The sequence below is a fragment of the Gallus gallus genome, chromosome 3 (assembly GCF_016699485.2).
Source record: "Gallus gallus isolate bGalGal1 chromosome 3, bGalGal1.mat.broiler.GRCg7b, whole genome shotgun sequence".
Lineage (NCBI taxonomy): Eukaryota > Metazoa > Chordata > Aves > Galliformes > Phasianidae > Gallus > Gallus gallus.
In genome coordinates this window covers 61,057,611-61,076,443 of record NC_052534.1, presented here as the reverse complement: position 1 = coordinate 61,076,443, position 18,833 = coordinate 61,057,611, and the positions used below count along the sequence as shown (strand labels likewise).

Sequence of the window (18,833 nt, the reverse complement as noted above, 5' to 3'; positions counted from 1 at the left end):
TCCAGTGAATCACAGATCATTGAGACATTTAAACTAAATCTTTTATATTACCATGAACTTTCGATTTCTTTGTACTCTCTCATTCTTGAAGATCAGGAAAATATTTCTGCTTTTAAAAATATCAGTTAGGTCTCATAGTTCTTGACATCACTGTTAATGTTTGAATGTAATATAAGGTTTCTGTGCTCCATAGACAATATATTATGTTGCTTTCACACTGCTGTCAAGAAACAGCACCAATAGAATAAAGAACTTGGAGGGAGGGAAAAAGAATGAAGAACTCCATTCTGGAGTTTTTGGATTTGCAAGCATGATTAATGGCTTCTAAAAGTCTTCTGAGTAATAGCTATTAAATGATGCCACATAAATTCATTTATACTCTTGGCAGAAAGTGTTCCCAAAAGATTCCTGTTTAGTGCTCCTTCTTTCTAGGACAGGGGGGTTCACAGATTAATGAATATTAGCTCTAGAATACTTAAATCACAAATGTGAAATGGAAATAAGTACTAGTTTTGCAAAAAGACCATGATCTCTGTAGAAGAGAAATGTATTTCAGTTCTAGTAGCTCTTTCAGCTGAAAACAAACTATGCATAGTGATAGACTATAAACCTCTATAATTTGCATCCTAATTCCTTTCCATTTATTTTAACCCCAGGTCACAGCTTTTGCTGAAGGAATAGGTTCCCAGCAGTGCTGTGTGCCAGTTTGTCACCCAAATAAGACAAGAAAATTGTCACCTTCTGAGTGAACTGGGTTCATACTATGGGTGCTCAGAAGAAGCCTCATGATCATCAAGTCTGACCTCCTCCTTGGATTGGCCATAGCAATTCCTCCAGATTGTTTTATGAAGTGTGATTGACTTACGAATAACATTTGAGCATTGAGCTGGAGTCAGGTGATGAGACACTTCACTATCCCAACACACTCCCACATTCTGCAGCAGCTCTGTCAGAGGACAAAGGGCATAGCCATGAGGCCATGACAACAACTATGTTGCAAGGATATGTTTATTACAACATGCATTACTCGTAACAGGAATAAAACTGAAGCCCTCTTAGTCCTCAACATCTGTTCTCTTATAATTCTGCCTTAAAGAGCTTTACAACAATTACATACAAATATCTGTCAGATAACAAATAAATGAATAAAAATCACAACAAATGAGAGACTACCACAAAATACTACCGATGTGTCTAAATATGCACTGAAATGAGTTATTTCCTAGTGTATATTTGGCATTAAGTTTATGGCAGAAGAGGCATTTATAACAGAATTGAGAATGTTTTGATGTACAAAATTTCATGTGGCTTTACTGTCCAGGGTCAGTATTTTCCAAACCCATGTGAATTATGGATAAGGCCCACAGTAGTTTTCTTGTTAGTTCAGTGTCATGCTGAAGGGGTAGGAACCCTTTTGAGATGTCTGCAAATGGATTTCCTTCTGCAGCAGAAAATGCAAGATGAAGCAGGGAGGAGAAAAAACATCCAGATAGGGAAAATGCTGTTTAGTTGGTGTTTTATTATTTTGTCACAGGAATTCTTATTTTGCCTTTCCCCTGAAATGTAAACTTTTAAAATATTTCAAGAATTCCTTGACTGTATTTAAGTACAAGTGAATGAGCCAGATGCCTGAAGGAAAATGTTAAGTATTTAAATCTGTTTTATATTCTCTGTTCTGAGAGTCATTCTCTTGTCATGGCTCTTGCAAGGTACAGTAAAGGGAAAAGATAACTGCCCAGGGTCAAGCAACACATTCAGAAGATTCAAAGCTTGAATATCAGGCTTTAAACTATAAAAGCAAGCATATTTTCAAGCATAACCAGTTTTTCTGGCCTGAAAAAAAAAGTACAAGATAGGTAATAAAACATAATTTTCAAGCACAAGAAGACAAAAGCCATATAATGAACAGCATTGACTTCAAAATTGTATTTATTTTATCAATATTAAGGGAAGAAATAATTGATTTCATATGTAAGTAGTTTCATATCTGTGATTTTAAGGTGAAAATCAACTATACAATTTGTAGAGAAAGCAAACATAGGCAAATTTTTAGCGTACGAGATCTGTCCCAAAGTTCTTCTATGTCTTCCAACTTCATATTTTGGTCTACGCAATATATCATCAACCCCTTCAAACCTTATCATTTTGACATCAGATTTACTTTTAACTGTTGTAAAAGTACAGTTTTGTCTCCCAGGTATTTAGACTAGACTAGGGTAGGACATGCAAAATAGGTGTAGTAGCTACCACATTTGGAACTGGACACATTAATTTTGAACTACAGCATTTATATAAGAAACTAATTGGAAATAATTTATCAAGAATACATTTGCATGGTTACAATTTCAGCAGAATAATCTTAAAGCTGATAAATTTTTCATAGTTTTTTAGTGAAATGAAATCTGATTGAAACTAATTATACATAGCACAAAATTGTGACTGATATTAAAACAAACTTAAAAAAAAATTATTATTATTTACTTATTTCCTGCTGTTTGGTGAAACCATCTCTCTTCTTGGAACATTTGCATACCAGGATTTGGCAGGTTGATATAATTTATTAATCTTTACGTTCTCTTAGTTCAAATATTTTGACATTTTAATGACAAAGTCCTGATATATCTTATTTCATAATGAAGTAATTTTTTTCTTGCCTCAAGTTTCCTGGTTATATTGAATTTTATGCCTTTTTTGGCAACTCTGCTATGCTGTATGAAGCTGGATTTTAAGAACAACTACTTAATCCTGATTTTGATCTCAGAGAGAGATTTTTTTTATTAGAGGAACAACAGCTTGTTGCGATGTTTCATGCACTTGTTTCAAGAAGAATAAAGACATACCATAAAATGCAGTCTGCACCACTTCTGATGAAGAATATGTCTGTTAATAGTGTGATTTGCCTGTTAATTTTTCTGTCTACTAGGTTGTTAGTGAGCAGTTAAAAAATCAGTAGCACTTAAAAATGTTTCACAATCATCAACATTATGAGCTATGCACCACAAACTCCAAGTACTGAACTGCACATCATTAAAGTCAATGAAAGTATCATTTCTAAACCAAAAACCCAATCTGAGTGGTTAATTGTGAGGTAAAGGAACAAGGAAGTGAAAGGTACCCTTGATAAGCAAAAATGTTAGTCTAAACAAACGTCCAAGTTCCAAAATGGTATACCTCAATTCTCCTGCCTAAATTTTCAGCAGTTTCAGCACAATACTCTTCTATTTATCCATCCAAAAGCAGGTTTAATTTTGCTTCCAATTTAAAAGAAGATCAAACTCAGTGGGACTTGAACTAGATGCAAAATAGGTGCTTTTGATCTTATTTTTACTTGTACCCATTCATTTCTTTTTTGGGGAAAAAAAAATAAAGCATATTCTCAGTAGATACATTATAGAATATATACATATATATATGTTTCTGAATTGAATGTGTCTTGGAATACTAACAGAAAGAGAACCTCTAGTTTAAGTGCAAATAATGTACTAAAGCACCTAAGTTAACATACTCCTATAAAAGGACCTAAACCTTTTTTTTTTTTTACATAGTCACTGTGTCCAGGAAGATCTGATGAACATAAGCATTATTTAAACTGTCTTGACAGCTCTGTGCTTCTAAACATCTAGTTGTCCCACAGCTGATCTCATTTAACAAGCAACACCACAGAAAAAGTGACAGATACATGCTTAGAATAAATCTGACATATAATAATGAAAGTGAGAGGAAAAGCCAAGGGATTGTGTCCTGTTGAAGAAAAAGACAGTAGTAGTAGCTTCCAACCAGATCATTTGAAGTTGACAAACAGCAAAGTTGCTGCTTTCATTCTTGAAAGGCAGGGAAAATCATATGGTAGCTGAAAGCTGCACATCTTCCCTGGTATTTTTGTCATTAAGGAGGACCTTGTCATCCGCAGTGTTTTGTGCATGAATCATGTGAGATGACTAACTTTCAGTGTTGTCAGACTTAAGATGCTACTAAATTTGTTTTATTTTGCTTATTTCTGTTATGTCACTAGTAGCAGGTTTCATTTGGAAAGACTGAATGTATTCCAGTTCTTAAACAAACTAATAAAATCCTTTACTGCTAATGAGTAGGGTGACAATCACAAAATAGAGGCAAATACATGCTACCTCAGAGGCTAAATATTCAAGGCTGTAACCACTTTATATTGTTTACGGATTGCAAAATCCTTTCAAACTTTGGCTTAAATTAACTATATTTCCATTAGCTTGTGTTCCAAATTAAATTTAGCATAGGAAGCATGAGATTCCACTCACAGTTTTAAATGTTTCAGGAAACTTAAAGAGATTCAATTGAGACTGATAGTTAAAATTCTTTAGTACTATTCATTTAACCATAGGAAGCTGAACGTTCTGCATGTGTAGTCAGTGTAGGTCAGATGTATACTATATAGAATGCTTTATATTTTCCATTCTGTGAGTTTGTCTGCATGTGTTTATCTTTCTGTGTATATTTATCTTCAAAGTATTTTCACATATCTAAAGATATATAGTGTTGCACACACTTTTATTACACAGAAACTGGGCTTGTATGATACAGCTGGCTCAAGGTACAGATCAAATTAACAGCTACTTCATTAAAATTCCTGTAAATATGTACGTGGAACAAATTAATTTTTATGGTTCATTCCTTTCAACATAGACAGAAAAAATGTACATACTGCAAATCACAGAATTATAGAATCACCAAGGTTGGAAAAGACCTCCCATACAACCTAGTCCAATCATTCACCTACCACCAATATTTCCCCACTAAACCATGTCCGTCAGTACAAAATTCAAATATATTTTTTAACACCTCCAGGGACAGTGACTCAACCAACTCCCTGGTAGGGGTTGAGAGAACCTGAGCAGCTTGGGGACAAGTGGGACAGTATTCCTTCTTCACTGCCAAAATCATTAGTTAGATAGCAGGAGAATGCCTTATAAAAAATCTTTTAAGGAGATTCTGGAGCCTACAGTTTTGACTTCTCCCTGGATCCTGTTTCTCCTTGCTCAGTTTTCATCATTAGTTTCTGGCTCTTTATACCCTATTTTCTGATATGGCTCTACTGCCTATTCCCAGTTCTGAGATCCAGCTCTGCTTTCACGGTGTCTGCTGATGCAAAAAATCACTTTTAATATTGGTGCGATGAGACTTGGAGAAACAGTCTTTCCTGGCACAAACTTCCTCTACTCTTACAAAGTCTTCATAATACTTACCTCATATATCAATGGTTCTCCTTGCAGACCTTACAGACATAGCACATGCAGTTCATTTCAACAAACAGGATGGATATTTATTGTATTAAAGGTGTTTTATAAAGTTCCAGTTCTAGATATGATGGAGCTTACTGTTTTTCCACTGGCCTTTTGAAACTACAGCTATGTTTTTCCTTTCATGTAAATATTTATACTTTCTCAAATCCAAGATGAAATACCTTTTTTGGTCAGTGTTACTAACATTTGATGGCACCGAGGGTGTCCACTGAACAAGCACACACTGCCTTTAAAACAACAGTCTGTCTTATAAACCAACTGAGTCATCAACAGTATCTGCAAGCATTTCTTCCCTTGAAGATATAATTTAACCAGCATGACTCCCTAACCAGGAGAAACAAGAAATATTTTTCAAGTAACTCCCATTTTTGATTCCACAATGGCTGAAACTTACTGATATAATAATGGAAGAAAGCAACAAGATGCATGCACAGGACCGTGCTTTTGGGAGGCTCTGGCAAGAACAAGCAAAACGACTTGTTGCATTAGGCTGTGACATGTTGGCCTTGGGCTGGGCCATGTCCAAGCACACCTTGCCAACCCTCCTGAGAGACTGCTGATCCATGCGGTTGCTCCACCTTCAGGAATCCTTTCCAAATAGGAATGTAGGTTTTTACCCTTAGAAAGTCAAGTTAGCAGAGCCTGTCAAATAAACAAATCTGCCTGCAGCTTCATGGTGCCAGCACTGCATTAAATGTTAGACATAACAACATTTTTCTTCTAGACAGCAAAATGCGCTGTCCCTCACCAGTGCTCAGCACAACTGGCTGGGTTCCCCACGGTGCTCCCACCCAGCTTGAGCTCCCAGCACACTGAGGAGGCCAGCAGCCCACAGGGCTGGGAGGTGGGAGGGAGCATGGAGCTGTGGGCAGCTCCCACTGCCCTCCTGGAGTGCTGCTGGCTATGGGCTGGGCTCAGGAGCTGAGCTTGCCAGGGCACCTGCCTAGATGAGCTATGGTCACAAAGGTACCCATACCTTAGGCATTTCTTGTGCCCACACCACAGGAAAATGAACACAATGGAAATGCTCTTCTTGATTCTGTGGATTGCAGCAATGATCTGAGTTGGAGTAGTTTGGTATCAGAAAGCAGAACCTGCAAACCTTTAGTCTTCTTTCTTTCTAGCTTGCAGCAGCGATGTTTTAGATAGAATTTCTCAGGATATGATCTGCACATTCCTCACTTTCTGGGCACCAAAGAGTTCACTGCTGATATTTAGCACGTAGGATATTGCTTTAAAGTGCATAGCAATGGTTATTAGGATAATAAACTGTAAGGAGAGGCATGCTCTTCTCTCTGGTTTATTCAGCCAAATTGATTTCTCTTCAGTGTCAGAAAATATGCTTCCTCCAATCTCTCAGCCCTCAGAGTCATGTCACAGAATTTTTTTCTGGAATGAACAAAGAATAATAGGAATTTTCAAGCTCAGTTTTCACTTGAGTGTTATCTGCCTTAGCCTAATTGCAGCTTGGCTGGAACGTGTGCCACCTTTATGGAGTAGGAGACAGAGCATATAATGCTGACTCAGCTGACTTAAGATCCTTGGCCCTTCCTACCAACATCATATCTCAGAGGTCCCTGCTCTCCCCCGACATCTGCTCTCCTCCCCCTCCCCCCAGCGGTGATCGCGCCAGCTCAGCTTCCCTCACACAAATGTGGACGAGCTAATGAGTATTTTGTTGGCTCAGAAAAGCAAGCAGTGCTTCAGCTGCACTCAGAGGCACCTAGCTCAAGTCTCTACAATCTTCTGCTCAGTCATACACAGGCAGTAATTTGTTCATCTGGTTCTGTGAAAGTGAGGTGCCTCTAAAACTGCCAGCCCTTCTGTTCCCTGCAACACTCCAGCTGACCTTCTTTGCTAAGCTTTTGCTCCAGGTTATTGTTTTAAATTCTGGAATGAAAAGCTGGTCAGTCAGATCTTGTTTCTTCATCACTTTGTGGTTTGTTTTTTTTTTCTTTTGAGCTCTGCACAGAATGCTGGAGGGACAAGTTGTGTTCACATGTTTTGTGTCCTTTCCATACTTTTTTGAAAGGAGCCTCTTGGCATGCAAAAGGAAAAGCCAAAGGAAAATGCCTTATTGTTTGGGAAAAAAATTGCATTTATTAAGTGAACTATTTATCCCTTCTTTCCCCTCTGAGTAAAGGTTACTTTTTTGGCCGAATATCATGTCATGCAAAAATAGGCATAGAAGCTAACTAACCTGCTTCAGAAATAGTACAGTACATATTAGGGCACTGCTACTAGCCCTGCCCTGGGCTTTCTAGGTCATGCAGCGCTTTACTGCTCTTATGAGTCCTCACTTTCACAAGAGAAAGTGATCAACCATTTCAATCCTTTTCATCTGTGATATGCCTTAAACTTTCCAGATCAAATCAGCAGCTAGCTGGTTTGTTTACCACCACTCTGGGTCTTAGATATTCCTATGTTACCCACTGGATACAAGTATCTCACCAAACATTGATGCTCACAGGATTTGGATCTTTACTGTCTCTTATGACCAATCTTTCTCATTAAGGCATACCCAGAATCTCCTTTTTGAACTAGTGCAAATTCTCAGTACATAAAATATGTGCAGATTCCTGTGATACTTCATCTGTCCATCCATTTCTCTGCAACTATTTTAACAAGTAAGATGTCAGTTTCTACTACTACAAAAGTAGTTGGTTTAAGTTTTCAGTCAAACTGCTGTCAATAGATTTGGGATCACTTTGCTCAACTTTGCTATTTTGAAATTTTATGAGGTAGAAACCAGATAGTTATTTTGAAAAAAATTAAAAGGATAGTTAATTTTTATACTTTTTTTCCCACAGTTAACTGCAAGCATGGTTATGAGTCTACATTCCATGTCTGCCATATCAAATGCACTATGATCTGAAAAAATCATATGATGTGTACAATCCAAGATGGTAAGATCAACTTTGTGTAATGAAACAAAATAGTTTGAAACTACTACACACATTTTTCCACCTAACACAATAAAGCTATGCACACTTTTTTTCCAAGAGAACAGACTTTTTAATGAGTTAATATGAGCAGTTTGACTCAACTTGACCTGAATTTATTTTAAGTATCTGTGACAAGGCTTAACAGCTTTCTCAATGTCGCTCTTCACTGAAGTCAACAGAAAATACCTCTGGACCTCAGATTTTTCTTTCCCCAGGTGACCTCCATCCTTTCTTCTGTTTTTTTTTCTGCAACACATTATAAATCAACAGGTGGGCCTGCAACAATTTCTCCCTTCAATTGATAATACAGGTGGAAAAATGCTGCCCAAGCTACCTATGTTCCCATCTTCAACATTTTGACTATTGGGTTTCATCTGAGCTATAGCTATGGAACTTCACTTGCTTGTCCTCCATCTGAGGATAGGCAGGAATTTATAATCAGACTGGCATAAATGCAATCTATATCTGTTAGCTTCCTTGACTTTCTATTGAATGGTTGAGAGAATACAGTTACATCTACCAGACCTTCCAAGATTCATTCAAAAAAATGAAATCTTGTACTGAATACATTTACATTCAGAATAACATTCTTCATAGTCTTGTATTTCAGATAGGTGTATATCTTTCTTGCAGAATTCTGTGAGGAGTTAATTACTGAAAACCTGGTACTCCTTCTTTGGGTGTTTTTATTTTTCTGGATAGTAGTTCAAAACCAAAATCCTATCATTTTGCCCTCTTTTGTCCTCTTACACTTTAACTGTGAAATAGCTCTGTCAACCTTTATTTAGTCACTACATATGTGATGGAACATCAGTAATCCAGATACCTCTGCAGAAAAAAATGTTGTTATCTTTAAAATGTAAAAACATCCAGGCATTAGAAACAACTACTATCAGAAATAAACAATCTTTTGTCAGTTTGCTTTCTGTTTATGTGCACATGTAGCTCTCTGTCCAGACATCTTAAATGTTCTCCAGATACTCAACTGTATTTTGTTTTATTTTAGGGAAGGAGAATGCTGTTTTTCAACATGTCAGTGTATAGAGCTTCTATTTACAAAGAAAACCTCAAAAATGTAACTTACTGTCTGAATTTACAGGACACCTGAAATAACAAGACAAGGTGTAAGAGGATTTTATTTATTTCTACCTGTGCTAAGTCTGATGATAATAAGGATATTTTAAATGTCAGTAATTCAACTGTTTGTCAAACCATGTAAGAAATGCAGGGATAACTCATACAGGAAGAGCTATGTACAATATATGAATGATTATCCCTTGCAGTAGATCTTCAGTCATGTATTAATTAAGTGGTTGCCAAGAAGTGCTGCAAAAGGGATCTTTTTTCCAGAACAAGGACACAAAACTAAGAATGCTTTTCTCACAAGTTTTGCTTTTGTTCCCAATCTTTTTGCAATTTTGTAATTTTTTTTTCTTAGTATCTAGAAATGAGAAGCTAGAAACTTGTACCTCGAAACAGGTTTGCTCACAATGCTTGTTAAGAAAGATAAGGCATTTCTCTGTCACTGGAGGAGATTTTTGCTTTATTTAATAATTTCCCTGCTAAAACATTCCTGCACGAACATCTTTCCTGTGCTATTTTTCACCCTTACATTGTATATGGGGTTGTTCAAGGCCTCTGACATTTTTATTTTTATTTTTTTATTTCTGCTCAATCTTGTCAAAATAAGTGGTTTTAAAAGCTTTTAAAAATTATCTATGCTACTGACCCTTAAGCACAAATTGCTACTACTGGAAAGCATGAAAATCAAAACATTTTAGCTGAGATGAGTACAAATCAGCTTGTACCATACTTTGTTGCCTCTTAGCTAGGTACATGCATTCAAGTAATCAGAAGCTATAAGACAGAAATGGAAACATGGAGCACCTCTTTGCTGCCTAAATAATGGCAATTCTACTGAGACACAAGGAGCCTGTATGGCAGCACTTAATGATGGGAGGACACCTCTTCAAGAGCTTCAAATACTGCAGGAAAAATAAAGCATTGCACATCCAGAGGTTTCCAAACGTTTCCAAAGCATTCTGTATAATTCACCAGGAAGGCAAACCTCATATCTTTATGTTAAACCTTTGCAAAACTGACAAACTTTTGTGCCAGCAGAACCCTTGGAACAAGGAACAAAACAGTATTTTAGTAATGACCAGTCACATTCTGTGGAATACACAGAAATGAAAGTAAGGTGGATGTGAAGCTTGGCCAGTCCAATTCACCATTCCACAAAAAAGTAAATCCATATAGCTGCCCTATCAATAAAGAGAGAACCACTTCTCTCCAACAGGTCACAGTTGATGACTGCTGTTCATTTCTTGTGCCCTGTTACAAGCAAATGTGATACCCCACAGACTTCTTTTCTGCAAAAACGTGGGGAAGTCTGCTGAACATTTTTAATATCTTATTATTAAAATTAACTTTGCAAACATAGTGTTTTATGTGCTAATGCCTGTGTGCCAGACGAATGATTACTGTAAATGTGTCAGTTAAAGAGTCCAGTGACAGGTCCATATGTGCTCTATAAAGACATTAGTAAAGCTTGCCCTGATCAAAAACAGAGTGATTGACTCAATATTTCAGGAGCTCAGAGATACAGAGACTAGTTAGAGATCTGAAATAGACTTAAGCAAATGACCTAATGCCTTCTGTAGTCCTCTCTGTACTGCATCAATGTGCATGTCCTCCAAACCATTATCTGTCCCTGAATGCACATACTTACTTTGTAGGAGACCAAATATTTACTTTGTAGAAAACCAAATAACTTGAAGATCTCACTGCTGCTGGCTTGCTTTATGACCACCTACCCAAAGGAACTGCCACTGATGGGGACTGCTGGAATGATTGGGCAGTGCCTCTTCTGCAGGATTAGTGCAAAATCACATATCTCTGCAGAGACGAGGTCTTTCTCAAATAGCGGTATGACATAGGAGAAAGGTAACTCTCAAAGCAGTGTCCTGTGCACTCAAAGGTAGCTCATTCAGACTTCCCTGTGCAGCTCTGCCACTCTCAAAAAAGAACTTTCTGGAGGGAAGTACTTCAGATTAAGAGAATGCATGTATCTTAAGTCTCACTGTATTTCTTCCAACAGAAACTAGAGATTTTACAAAGATGGTATTATGTTTTGGGTCAGCTTTGGGTTAAGTTCTTGAAGTAGAGTAGGAGATAACATTAACTGAAATAGTTTTGTATTAGTTCCAGAGGTAATTCATTTCTCTCATATCATCAACTTCAAGAGCTTCAATATGTTATTAATTTCCAGCCACAGAGCATGGCCTTTTTAAGAAGTCAGATGATGAAACAGCCTGTGCATGTTGCTTTTGTTCAACAACAGACCTGACTCTTATATACTTGAAGACATTTGTACACTATAGGTTTTTTTTTTCAGAATTTTCAGACTCTGCTTTTCAAACTACAATGATCTCTTGAAGGTTAACACCCTCTCCATCACCTTCTGAAAACCAATGATTTCTATTCATCTTAGCATGGAAATGAGAGACTATAGACTGACTATATATTCTTTAGCATTAGCATGCATAGTGGGTTTAATCAAAAAAATCTGCAATAGCTCCAAGGCCTACTGAAAAGCACAAACTCTGATCTAAGTTAGTTCAAAATAAGTTTCACAGACATTTAGATTTGATACTGACCAGTCACCATCAACTAGTCAGAACCACCTTCTTTGTATGTATATTAGCATCAGTACTCTGGAAGCTATTTGCCTTCTGCCCACTGGAAGGCAGAAGAAGAAAAAAATATTTCCATAATCAAAATAAATGAAGAACTAATTAAAAGCCTCTGTGCAAGTATTCTCCTTTCCTGTGCCATGGTAGCGCCTACTGACAAAATGTCCAGAACAAGCACAGAGCAGGCAGGAATGGCTCTTTGCTTGTCTGTAGCCTGTTCGAGTTTAAATTTTTTGAATCATGCATGCTAAATTAGATGAAGTAATCAGTTCTGAAGCATCACCATGGTTCTCTTCATAAATGAAATAAGACTATGCAGTAGCAGTAACAAAGCAGTTTACTGCCAGTATGCTTGCTAGGCCCAGAGTCTAAATAGGCAAGTAATTTCTCTCTAAGGTATTATTTTACAATGAGCAAAGTATTGTTTTAAAAATAAAAAAAATTAAAAGTGGATTCACATTTGTCTTCTGTACTTTGTTGGCGTATCTTCAAGCATCACGTCTTCCATGGCTGTGAAATGAACAGCTGCTGCAGCTATAGACTTGTGGCTTGGCTTGTTAAGATTTCATGGAACTGCAATGTTTTTCCAATAATGTCTGTTTCTGTATTTGTTGATTATGATTTCTTTTGAGATACCTCCACATTTTTATATCCTTCCTTAGTGTCTGGTCTTTCCATGTATTTACTTAGCTCTGGTGTCTCCTTATTCTGAAAATTGACTTCTCATCCCCTCTAAGCTGTACTTATGTATTTTAAAGCAAGTACAGCCGGTGTTTAGGTCTCTAGATTTATGAATTGTTGAGTTCTTTCTGACTTCAGCAAGAACTACTCTGCTGTTTCTGCTTTCTAAATTTTAGCAAAGACCAGTCCTCTGCTTCTGACTGCTGAAGAAATAACAGCAGCAAAGAACTTGGTTGTTCTGTTCCATGTTTACTTTGTGACTTATTTATGGTGGGTTTTTTTATTTTTTGGTTTTTTGATTTGTTTTTGTTTTGTTTTGCTTGTGCGTGTGCGTCAGAAGTATGACAAGGGATAAGTAATGTCAAAACATGTAGTAGACAAGTCGCTAAATGACAAAATCATAAAAATAAAGCAAAGGCAGTGGGTGAAATCTTGATTCTGTTAAAACTATATCACTATATATATGAAGCCAGCAGTTCCCGTTTAAGGAAAACAACATCACTAAAGCAATGTGGCAATAAAAATGCTAACATGATCCTTAAAATTATTCTAAACAGATACTTTTAGATAAGATATGGAAGTATTAATGCCATTGTACATAGTAGCAGTGAGGTTTTATCTAGAGTACTTAGTACTGCCCTGTTTACAAGAAAAAAGTAAACAATTTTAACTTGTTTAGGTAAGCAGGATAAAAACTGAAGGAATATGTGTGCTGCCTGAAATAGAAATTATTATGAGGACAGACATAAAGGAGACAACAGTACATAGCCATTCAACTGAAAGACAATGGTAGATTATGAATAGATGTGCAAAAGATGAACAGGACAAGCTGTAGGCTAGAAGTCAGAAGAGGCTTACAAGCCATCAGAGCAGGGATACTCTGCAAACTTAGTGACAGGACCAAAACTAGACTATCATTAGGGGGAAATGGGAGGATAAATTTATGAGGGTCTTTGCAAAACAAAGCACTGCAACAGCAGATATAATTTCAGCTCTGATCTAAATACTGGGGGCAACAGAATCACTTCTGAAAGCTTTCTTCTTCCCACATGGAAATTTTGTTCTGATGAGCTCTAAATGATTCCTAGATGGAGAGGCCACATAACAGACAGTTGTTCATGATGCTGAGCCTAACCCTATGATCAAGAGGGAAACAAAGGCATTCAGTACACTGCAGAAACTGCTTTGTGTTTTGAAGATTTAGCACCTTCTAAATAAATTTCACAGTTCACTCCTAGGCTGCTGACATAAAAGGTATTGTTTTCAGTGATGTCAGCAACAAGGACAATTTTTTTCATTATTAAGGACACAAGGAATCAAGTGATTGATTCCACTGTTCCTTGTTATTTTAAGCTAGATGCAGTGTTTCATTCGAAAAACATTATTTCTTCTTCTGTGATAAATGGCCTGCTTCTAAACTCTGAAAGTTCATGAAAAGCTTTGGTGTCATATCTGGGAAGTCCTACCGCAGGTAGCATTTTTGGGAATTTCCTATGATCTCAAAAAATACTTTGATTAAGCCAGACACACCTACACACAATTTCCTTCTATTTCACCTGGAAATGAATTCTGATTAACAAAAAGAGCACTCTCTCACATTTTCTACCACTAAAGAATTCGTTACTTCCGGAAAAATCATATCAATTACTTATGAATGGCAAAGACAGGCAATCATTAATGTTGCATTTCAGTTAATTGCTAAATTACTCCTAATTAATTGCTAAATTACTCCTAATTTATTCAGTTACTCCTACCTGAAGTATTGCATAACACAGATAAGGAAACTTAACAGGCCCGAACTTCAAATACTGGTAACATAGAACATCCTTGAAACTGAGAAGCCTTGTGCTGAGAATTTTGGTTTGGGCCTATTTCTGCTAGTAAAAAGGTGCTGAGCATCAGAATCTGGCAGGAATAGGCTTAGCAGGAGCAGATTTGCTGGTACACTGGTGCCACACCTATACAACTCTGAGAGGGCTCTCCTTTTCATTACAAGAGGTAATCTCTGAATGTGTTTATAGACTGTTCAGATGTGGTGTTCAGAGACATGATTTAGTGGAGGGTTGTTAGAGTTAGGGTAGTATGGTTAGGTTGCAGTTGGCCTTGACGATCTTTAAGGTCTTTTCCAATCTGAGCAATTCTATGATTCTGATTCTATGATTTTTCCAAAATAGTGTGGGACAAGGGTGAAGAGGTTGGCAGTTACTAACTGAGAATCACAGATGTTATTTCTAGCTTGCTTGCCTCAAGCCAGATAGATAGTAGCACCAATATTTCAAGAAAACCTATCTATATAATGATTAATAACGTTATACTAAACATCCCAGAGGCAGAATTGTTTTTGAAAAATGATCAACCATACCCATAAAAATATCTGTAAAATCCTGAAGGCTGAGAGTAGTATAAAGTTCTGTATATTTATTCAAAGGAATAAAGATTGTGTTCATACAAAAACAGTAATTTATAATAAGGGCCAAGGGAGATAGAATATCTGAAAGCCATAGGAAATATTTTTTTAACCTATTAATCATTCAGATTGTTTCTAAGTGCTTTTGAAGTAGAACCATATTTTCCAAACCTATGTTTTTCAGCAGTTTCCATTCATTCTGAAATTCAGTCTTTTTTTTCCCTGGAATTATATGTATTTTATTCTTGGAACTTTTAAAAAACTCCCACCATTTGTGATGCAAATGGACACAGGACAGAACATTCAAATTAATAAGTTCATCTCATCTGAGAGCGTCACTGATTTAGTTCTCTTCAGCACAGACTGCTGTGGTTTAACCCAGCGGGTGGCTCAGCACCACACAGTCATTCATTCACTCCCCTTATTCCTAGTGGGACGGGGCAGAGAATCAAAAAAATGTAGAACTTATGGGTTGAGACAAAACTATTTAATAAGAGAAAATGAAGACTGAAAATGAGGAATATACATATGACTGCATATCAAGTAATGTACAAACAATCCACCAATGAATGCCCAGCTAGGCCCTGAGCAGTGGATGGAAGTCTGATGAACTTCCAACCCTTTCAAAACTTTCCTTCCACATGATGTCGTGTGGTATGGAATATCCCTTCAGCCAGTTTAAGTCATGTGTACTGATTCTATCCCCAGAGCGTCACCAAGAAAACTAAAATGGCCTTGGCTTTATGAAGAGCTGCTGAGCAACAATTAGAAACATCAGTGTGCTATCAATGTTGCTTTTCTCCTAAAACCAAAACATAGCATCATACCAGACGCTATGAAGAAAATCAACTCTGTCCCAGCTGAAACTAGGGCAGATTAGGATAATAGATATAATAAGATAGTATATGGCACAGAAACTATAGTGTGCTATAAGGCATTATCTTCCTAGGCATGTAGGCCCAGTCTGAATAAGACACACAGAATGTATTAGACTCCATATCTGAAGCAAAATATTTTGTTTCAGTTTTGGAATTTTTAACTGTCTCTCTTCTTGAAGCAGGGAAGCTATCCATACCTCATCTCTGCTCTCCCCTTCCTTCTCTTCCTTTCCCCTAGGCTGGTGGACTTCCCCTTGCAGGATGAGACCTCTTTTAAAAGTAGTTAGATGGTTAAACATTCTCCCACATTTATCTTACTTCTTCAATAAGCTACAGCATAAATAGTTTCACAGTTTTCCACAGTTTCCAGTTTCCCTAGGGTTTCTTCAGCCTCCTTGCACTATCAACACCTCCACCTTCAGATTTCCAGCTTTTCCACTTTTGGAGCCCTGAGATGTCAACATACTTGTCGTCTGTTTTCTATTGTTCCTTTACAGCTGTGTCTACTTTAAACTTACACAGCATTTCTCAGTCATGTGCTCTATCTGGATATTACAACACCCATAGAAAACTAGCTTCAGTGGAGTTATAACCCCCATAAAAAAAGCAAGAGAACAGACAGAATTATGGGTTACAAGCCCAAAAGACATCATTATACCACCCGCATAACCCACACCTTACCAGCTTCACTCAGTAACTCATGAAATTACCCACTAATTGCTGGTTTAGCAAGAGTGCAACTTCTAGAAGGCTTGGGGCTGCCTTTCATAACTTCAGTTTCCCTCTCCCACAGAGACTTTCATTCTAATCAACACAGAGCAATGAATAAAATTGGTTCATTTCAAGTATGCATAGACACATTGGTCTCATGAAGGAGAACACATCAAAATGCTTTTTAACAAATATAATAGCACAATTGCATTTCTAAATGGAAAGAAAAAGAGAAAAAACAACACATTCTTTTCTTGCCTGTAACAATTCTGGACTTATCACTTCGACTTCTGTTAGACTTACCTCATAATTTATTGAAAAGAGAATTCATTCCAGTAATGAATTAAAGTATTCATAAGCACCCTGGGATCCTTTAGGCTGAAAGACATTTCCATAAATATAACACATACACTCCTAACAAGACAAACTACTTGGATATATCCAACTATGTGCAGACAGATTTAGATGCAAAACAAATTTAATAAGCTCCTGTAAGTTAAAAAACAGCCCTTCTCTTCTAAACATAGTTCAAATTGGCATTTTTTCAGTAAAAGGCAGATTACCTTCTGATTTTGTCAAGAACAAGAATGGCGATGTTCCAAAGAAGTGGTCATCCTAACTGACTCATTCATTTCATCTGAGTAAACTGTTCTGTTCTAAATTTTCACTTTTTTCTACATTTCCAGCAAGACTCAGTTTGGCTTTAGGTTGATAAGACTGACAGTATATACCCAAGCAATTTGCCTATGCTAAGGGCTTTATAACTCACCAGAACTGAGCACAGTGTTAGAGGAATAGACTTTGGGGATAGGTAGCCTCTAGAAAGTAGCTTAATCTTCCTACTAGCATAGAAGTTAAGGAAGTACTGTTAAGGAACAAAACTTGATGAGTTACAGGACTGTTTTCCACTATATAAATGAAAGACCATAATTCATTTTAAAGATGTGAACTGATTGTGACTAATAGTTCTGCTAAAAATCCAAATGTAATTGAGGAAAAGAAGTGGTAAGTTTTGGAAAGAAAAAAAAATGAGAGAAACTACTCTTGAAACACTGTTAACAGAAACAAGAAAGCTTTAAACTGGTACCTCTCTGCACTTTTTCTCATTCATTATATGTGCCCAGCAATGGAAAATTCACTGACAGCATTCTCCAGAACAGTCACTATGCCTGCAAAGACAGGATTGGTAACATACAAGAAAACATGTTTACATGAACATGTTTAAACAAGAGGTTGGAATTAAAAACTTGTTCCTTGAAATAGTCTATTCCTATTCCTGTATTCCCCACACTATTTGGTCAAGTATGGTTCTTCTACCGATTAAGCTTGCATGACAGCTAAAATGATATAATCATGAGAAATCCAATATATCTGATTCAAATATACCTGTTTGATAAGAGAAAAAGAAGAGAAGAGAAGAGAAGAGAAGAGAAGAGAAGAGAAGAGAAGAGAAGAGAAGAGAAGAGAAGAGAAAAGAAAAGAAGAGAAAAGAAAAGAAAAGAAAAGAAAAGAAAAGAAAAGAAAAGAAAAGAAAAGAAAAGAAAAGAAAAGAAAAGAAAAGAAAAGAAAAGAAAAGAAAAGAAAGAAAAGAAAAGAAAAGAAAAGAAAAGAAAAGACATGAAACTGAAGATGAAAACCAGAGTAGAGAAAGAATTTTTCTATTTCAGGCTCAGCTCAGCCCCAAAAAACTTACCACAGGAACTTTGCTTTTCTGCTTCCTACAGGCTTTGCATGGGAGCAATTAGCTTGAAGCATGTGACTGCAAAGCGCAATTCAAATAGCACAAAGTGTGGAAGCTGAGAATTAGCTTGCTGTTCAGAAGACACATGTCAAAATCTCCTGGTTAATTTCTTGGCATTTTTTTTCCCTGTCTGGAAAGGTGTGCTGCAAGAAGTTACATTCAGATACAGCATTTTTACTAGTGTAAGTTTTCAAAACCACACACAGAATAGAAGGAGTAGCAAAGAGTGTGCTTTTGGTAGTAAAACAGACAAATTCAGGGTACAGGGTTAATATGAGACAAACTGTAAATGAAACTGTGTTCACATAAATCACACAAGAATAATGCAAGATCGTACTGTTCCAAAGGAAAATGAGAAACATCTCAAGTAGAGAAATATTCTTCAAATTCTACATTGTACATTGTTAGGACATCTGGAGATTCTTTGTTCTTTGCAATTCCCAATTCTCTCCTAAACATCATTATTAAAGTGTGTAATAAAAACTTCTGGCAAGCCCTA

General features: G+C 36.8%; 1 long non-coding RNA gene across 4 annotated transcripts in view; it reads right to left on the bottom strand.

Moving 5' to 3' along the window:
- The window catches only part of LOC107053070, a 56,431-nt gene extending 37,862 nt beyond the window's left edge, over positions 1-18,569 (bottom strand). For 2 of the 4 annotated variants that reach the window (XR_001466018.4, XR_001466017.2), the window contains exons 1-2: positions 18,287-18,569; positions 17,681-17,762 (exon numbers count right to left, since the gene is read on the bottom strand). This is a non-coding gene — a long non-coding RNA (uncharacterized LOC107053070). The remainder of the gene's footprint in view (positions 1-17,680; positions 17,763-18,286) is intronic. The other 2 variants (XR_005858175.2, XR_005858174.2) reach the window with 2 other exon arrangements.
- Positions 18,570-18,833: the final 264 nt, after the last annotated feature.